The sequence below is a fragment of the Musca autumnalis genome, unplaced genomic scaffold (genome assembly GCF_047663935.1).
Source record: "Musca autumnalis isolate F117 unplaced genomic scaffold, ASM4766393v1 scaffold_3, whole genome shotgun sequence".
Classification (NCBI taxonomy): domain Eukaryota; kingdom Metazoa; phylum Arthropoda; class Insecta; order Diptera; family Muscidae; genus Musca; species Musca autumnalis.
This window is the reverse complement of record NW_027411866.1, coordinates 56175505-56181882: the sequence shown is the minus strand read 5'-3', so window position 1 is coordinate 56181882 and position 6378 is coordinate 56175505. Positions and strand designations below refer to the sequence as shown.

Genomic DNA, 6378 nt, shown 5'->3' with positions numbered 1-6378 from the left:
GACGTATACGCAAAGGAATTGACATTTGAAACCCAGTGGGTTTGTTAAATCCGGTTATATATAAACGTACTATTAGTGAAACAGGCTATTTATTTATTCACATTCTTATTTATAAAACAAATCGCCCCAATTTACTGATTGAAGTAAAACATGTTTAATAACTAGAATATCCTTTTTATGTTTCTTTTTAATAAGAAACATATTAAAAGATATATAAAAGTCATTTTGACGATTTTTCATAAAAATAATCTGGCAGCCCTGATTTCCGGTAAGTTTCCGTCAACAATTTCGGAGCTTATGCAGGGAGCTTTATCGACGCTGTCGCGCTGGGCTAAGGCCAATGGCCTTGGAGTAAACCCAACCAAGACAGAACTGGTAGTGTTCACGAGAAAGAGTAAGCTCGACGTTTTTGTACCACCAACACTGGATGGAGTGCAGCTTCAGCTCTCGCCCGAGGCAAAGTACCTTGGCACAATCCTGGACTGTCAATTGCGATGGAACAGAAATGCTGAGGAGCGGGCGAAGAGTGGATTGATTGCGCTTTATTCATGTAAGAATTCTATTGGAAAAAGTTTGGGTCTAAACCCATCGATTATACACTGGTTGTATAACACCGTGGTTAGACCCATCTTATCCTATGGTTCTCTTGTTTGGTGGCACTCACTGCGCCAAAAATCGACATCCAGTAGGCTTGACAAAGTGCAAAGAGCTGCCGCGATTCTCATAACTGGAGCCACCAGGAGCCACCACAGGCTGCTCTGAACGCAATGCTGAACTTAAAACCACTGAGTCTCAGCATTAAGTGTCAGGCAACTCGCAGTACCATACGGCTGCATGAACAGGATCTCTGGCGCGGTTGTGCCTATGGGCATGGATGTATCCTGAACGAATCAGGTATAAATGTGAACCAACGCGGGAAACTGAGCGACTATATATCACCAGTCCTGAGATTTGACGATATAGACGTCGTTATACCTAGTAGAGACGACTGGAACCGCAGTAACCCCCCTCTGGACGGTCTGGGTTTTTATACAGACATTTCCAAGATGGAGGAAGGTACCGGGGCTGGCGTCTACTGTAAAAGGCTATCTCTTGAGTACACCTACAGGCTAGACATCAAGTGTAGTGTCTTCCAGGCTGAAATCTTCGCGATTTGGAAGGCAGCGGAATTGATAAAAAGCATGGTAGCAGTAATCTTTGAACGGGTGACTATCTTTGTGGATAGTCAAGCGGCTCTTAAAGCCATCAAATCCTGCAACGTCAAATCCGATGTCGTCCTTAAGTATAGATCAGCCTTGGGAACGCTAACTAACGGCTTTCGGCTATGCTGGGTACCAGGACACCGCGACTATCTGGGTAATGAAAGAGCAGATGAATTAGCTAGACGAGGATCGCAGTCTACAGATCTATCTATCGCTGACTCCATCAAACCACCCATTTGTCATTTCTTCCAAAAAATTTAAGCGTTCTCTGACGAAAGAGCCAGTGAATTGTGGCATAATGAACCTAGGTGCATTGTGGCAAGATCGATATGACCGTCTCTGTTAGTCAAAAGAACGAACTCTCTGTTGAACCTGAGTAAAGCTGAAGTTAGAGTAACGACGGGAGTCATCACTGGACCCTGCTATATCAGGGCCTTTACCATCAAATGGGATGAGGATGTTACTGACTGAGACGATCGAGCACCTCCTGCGTCGTTGTCCAGACCTCGCTTGTAGACGACATAGGTTGGTAGGTGTTCACTTTCCACCATGTCTAACTTTCTACTCAACTGTGAAACCTGCTGTGATCTACAACATCATCAAAAATCTGAAGTGGCTGGGACAGCGCAACCTGAACGCGAAAATGATGTTTCTTTTATTCTGCCTACCATCAAAATAAAACTTTTCCCTTCTCTATAACTATTCCTCCTCTCTTAAACTTTCTTGTAATTTATTTGTTTTTTACTTTTTAATAACTTCCTCCTTTTATTTCTTCCCTCTCTCCTCTCTTTTCCACCTCCTCCTTTCTTTACAGCATTTTCCTCTTTTTTCTACTGGATGATCACAATGGACCGGTAGGTCTCCGGATGACGCAGTCACAAGTTAGTGGCTGCACATCCCAAACCTAACCCATATATTTTTAAATTTTTTCATAATTCTTGTTGGATATTGTGTCAAAACTTTTTATTTTCCAAAAAAATATTTTACAGAAAATTTTCTAAAAGGTGCAATTTTGTTGCAAATGTATAGGCCACCACTGTATAATTTACACTTCCGTTACACATGCCAGTGAATTGGTGCCAATTGAGTACATGTATTATACTCGAAAATGCCGAAAAAGTGTTCGACTGGCATGCAGTTTTCTTGTGTGTTTACACATGCCAGTGCAAGTTCAATTTCAAAATTATTTTAAGCCGCATTAACACACAAAAGTGCATTATATTTCAGATTTAAAACACAATTCACAACATATTTTATTACTTTTTATTTTATTTCGTTTTAAAAAGATTGTTTTCAATCATAAACATAATGAATCTGGTATTGCCGCCTTTTCAATATTGTATAATCCCAGAGGGGAAATTATTTATCAACCTATATTTGCATGAAAAACATCAAAATTATGTCTTTACTAACCACTAATATATTGCAGCTACCAAGACGTATTATTTGTGTTTCCTAATCTTTTTGAAAATATGCATTAAATCTTTGCATTCTTAAAAGAAACAAAAATGTACATGGATTAAAAAATAGTCTCGGCAACTCTTTTTTCATTTTCGACATATCACTGGCAGCCAGCTCAAAATTTTGCTGGCATGAAAAATCTAGTGCCAGTGGAGTCGACAATTCAAAAAATGTAATTGTGGTAGTAAAATATTGTGTATGTATTGAATTTTTCGAACTGTCACTGGCATGTGTAAAGGTTGGGTTATTTATATATATGTATATTAAGGTGGGGCGATTTGTGTGGAAGGAAAAAACCTTAATGAGCCCTTCGCGTTTCTGATTCCTGGGATTGAACTGAGCAAAAAAGTCCACTGGACCATATATCTACCGTGAAAATCGAGCCTCCCGATTTTGACTTTAAGTTTTTTTATTGGCGTTTTTTGGATATTTTGGCATATAACAGCCAAACCATTGAGATTCAACACAAAGACAAAAATTGTAGCCAAGACAGTAATTGAAAACTCTGTAATACATCGCAAAAGCATTAAAACGCTCCTTCAGGCAGTTTTGGCCTGAATTTCTGAATAATTTTCAAAAATATTTTTTTTTGTTTTGTTCAATAATTATTTTCAAAATTATGAGAAATTCAGTTATAGTTTTTTTGAGGTGGTTTTCAGACTTAAACCACTATAACTTATCCATTTGTTAACCGATTTAAAAAATAATAACTAGTTCGAAAGATATTATTCGCCCCTTTAAAAGGAAGAAGGATCACTAGAAATCCGTTGCGAAAAAAAGAAGATATGTCCGTTTAAATTTGAAAATGTAAGGAACCCAGATTTTCACTACTTTTACCGTTATAAAAAAATAAAACGAAGTGACGCCAACGAACAAAAGGCATTGTCGTTGTCCATGGATTCCAACACGATATAATTTTGCATCAGAACACTTGAATATTTTTCTGGTCAACTTTTGTAGAACAGTGTCATTTATCGACATTTTTCGAAAAGTTTGCACCTTCTCAATGCCAAAACTGCTTGAAGGAGCGTTTTAATGCTTTTGCGATGTATTAGACAGTTTTATTTTTTGAAATTTTGCCTTTTTTAGGGCGAAGATCATTTTTTTAATGATTTTTGTTAATTTTCTCGTTTAGAGTTAAGCTTGGACAGAGAAGCCATTACATAGTCGATACGTCCGAAGATTTGCTTTACCACCAATGAAACCAGGTAACTAATTTGGTGACTATGTGGGTTCCAGTCCTTGGCTTTCCTTTTTCACTTGCAAATAATTTCAGATCATCAAGCTTAACTCTAAACGAGAAAATTAACAAAAATCATTAAAAAAAATGATCTTCGCCCTAAAAAAGGCAAAATTTCAAAAAATAAAAAACAGGCTGAGCCCGGCTGGGATTTGAACCCACGTCCTTGAAAAACATATCAAAAAATGTTGCCATGGCGTGTTAGCGTTCAAAGCCAACTCATAACTTCAAAGTCAGCGCAAAAAGCGTTTGTCATGAAGAAAATACATTTCTGTGGCCAAGTATCCGCGTTAATGTAGAATTTATCGTTTTTCAAATGCAAAAGTAATGTAGAAATTCTGAAAAAATAAATTAAGAAAGTAAATCAATACAATGGTTTGTGTAAATACCTATTTATTTAAATAAAATAATATTTTGTTCACAATTGGTAACAGTTAGAACCAAGGTTGGACTACTTTTAACAGTAAACTTAATTTTAGCATTATTATTATTTGATTTTCTTTGTATTTCAAATCACAATAATGTGTTTTGACAGCAAATTTAATAGTCATCTGGGCTTACTGTCCAACCTTATATAATAAACCTTGTTTACAACACAGCATGGTACAAATAGAGAATATAATTTATTGTTGTTACCATTTGGTAATCCGGACAATTGGATAATTCGGATTTGGAGTCCTGATTATAGAGAGTATACTTTCTTCTATTTTTCTTTTTTAAATTAAAATATTAAATTGTTTTGACGTTTCATAGTACCCATCAGCTGGATTGATACGGATATCTTGTTTCATATACATACATATGTACCTTAGAAGAACTTGTAATGAATTTGTCCCCCTTAGATGCTCATATTCATTACAACTATGTATGTACACATTCATTTTGAAAATTTTAGAACATCAACTTGGGTCTGGGATTTTATGAGTAGTGGTTCGCTGGATCGTGTCTTCTTGGCATACACACAATTATTTCTCCAATATACGGAGCTATATCCAAATTGTGATTTTAGAACTTTTGCATACTGATACAATTCAAATACTTCTTCATTGACAAAATCGGTAATTTCAATATCTTTTGCGAAAGTGTCTGTCTTTAGCCTTTCCTTGTGTTTAAGAAAGTCAACTTTCAGATTTTGATTACTAAACTCCACAATCAGTATGATTTTATCCGGTTGCATATTCTGACGTTCGTAAAACTTTCGTTCCTTTATTTCAGTCCTTTTTATGTCTGCTTTGCTGAGTTTGAGTTTCATAATTTCACCAAATCTAACTATAATATCTTCGTGGTCATCATCATCGTTGGGAAAATTTTTTACAAGTACACTGTTGGCATTGTTTTTATCGTCGTTGGAACATGTCTGTCGTTTATTTTGTTTACTGGAATCATTGACATCAGAATTGTTAAACGTTTTGCATTTCTCCAGTTGCTCAATTTTTGCCTTTAATTGTTTATGTTCTTCGATGAGCTCAGCATTTCTTTTTCGTAGTTTTTCGTTCTCTTTTGAGAGTTCCTTCGTCTGATTTTGGAATTCATGATTTTGTATTCTGATTCCGAAAAGATCTTCCTGTACATCGACATACTTGGTATTAAGTTCATTGTGGGAACTTTCCAAATCCGCATAGAGTTTCAATTTGTCTTCGAGCTGAAGTATGTATTCTCGTAATTCCGGATCAGAGTTCTGAATCAATTCAGTTGGTCTATTTATTGCTACTTCATTTCCCATATTATTTATTTAGCATAAATAAAGAACCTCTCCCTTTCAACAAAGATGATACTGTTCACTACAACCGAGACGATTGATTGGTTTGTGTAAAAAGCTACAAGTAAGAGCTTTAAAAAACAAAGCTACCAGATATACTGAATCCACAAAAAAACTGCAATAACAAGGTGGCCCAGCGGATGTCTTCTCTTGATGTCAAAACATATTCCTTTAATAAAAAATAAAGTATAAATATGTATTTCTGTTCTGGCAAAATATAAATGTACAACCACCTATTATTAATTATTAGAAGATAATCCCTTTCACACAAACATTTACCATGTTTTTTATAAATTTACCTTTGACAGCATTTAACATTCAGATTTTTTAATTAAAATCACTCAAATTGTCCTATGTGTTGTACGTAAAACTTTGGCAAATGTTAAACACTTTTATGTTATATTTTTGGGGAATTCCCTTTTTCAGTCATGTGCAGCGTTGTCAGTATTGGGGATTTTTCCCCAAATTGGGGAATTTTTATTTGAAATGGGGAAAAAATTTCGACTTGGGGAATTGGGAAAATGTTGAGGAAATCTGAAAAATATTTGGGGATTTTTGGGGAATTTCTTTTTTGACTTTTTTCTAACTGGTCGCAGCTGTAATAACACTGTGAACGGAAATTTTGGGGGGTGGAAAATTCCTTTTGGAGATGAAAGCTCTTGGTGAGTATATACAGAACCCAGAAGGACAGATCCGCCGTGAGTCGAACTTTGCTG

At 36.0% G+C, this 6378-nt stretch overlaps 1 long non-coding RNA gene across 1 annotated transcript; it reads right to left on the bottom strand.

Annotated features, from left to right (window-relative positions):
* Nucleotides 1-4279: 4279 nt before the first annotated feature.
* Nucleotides 4280-6147, bottom strand: LOC141399575 (uncharacterized). The gene is made up of 2 exons (XR_012411875.1): nucleotides 5962-6147; nucleotides 4280-5831 (listed from the first exon to the last, which is right to left on the bottom strand). It is a non-coding gene; the product is annotated as an uncharacterized lncRNA (long non-coding RNA).
* Nucleotides 6148-6378: the final 231 nt, after the last annotated feature.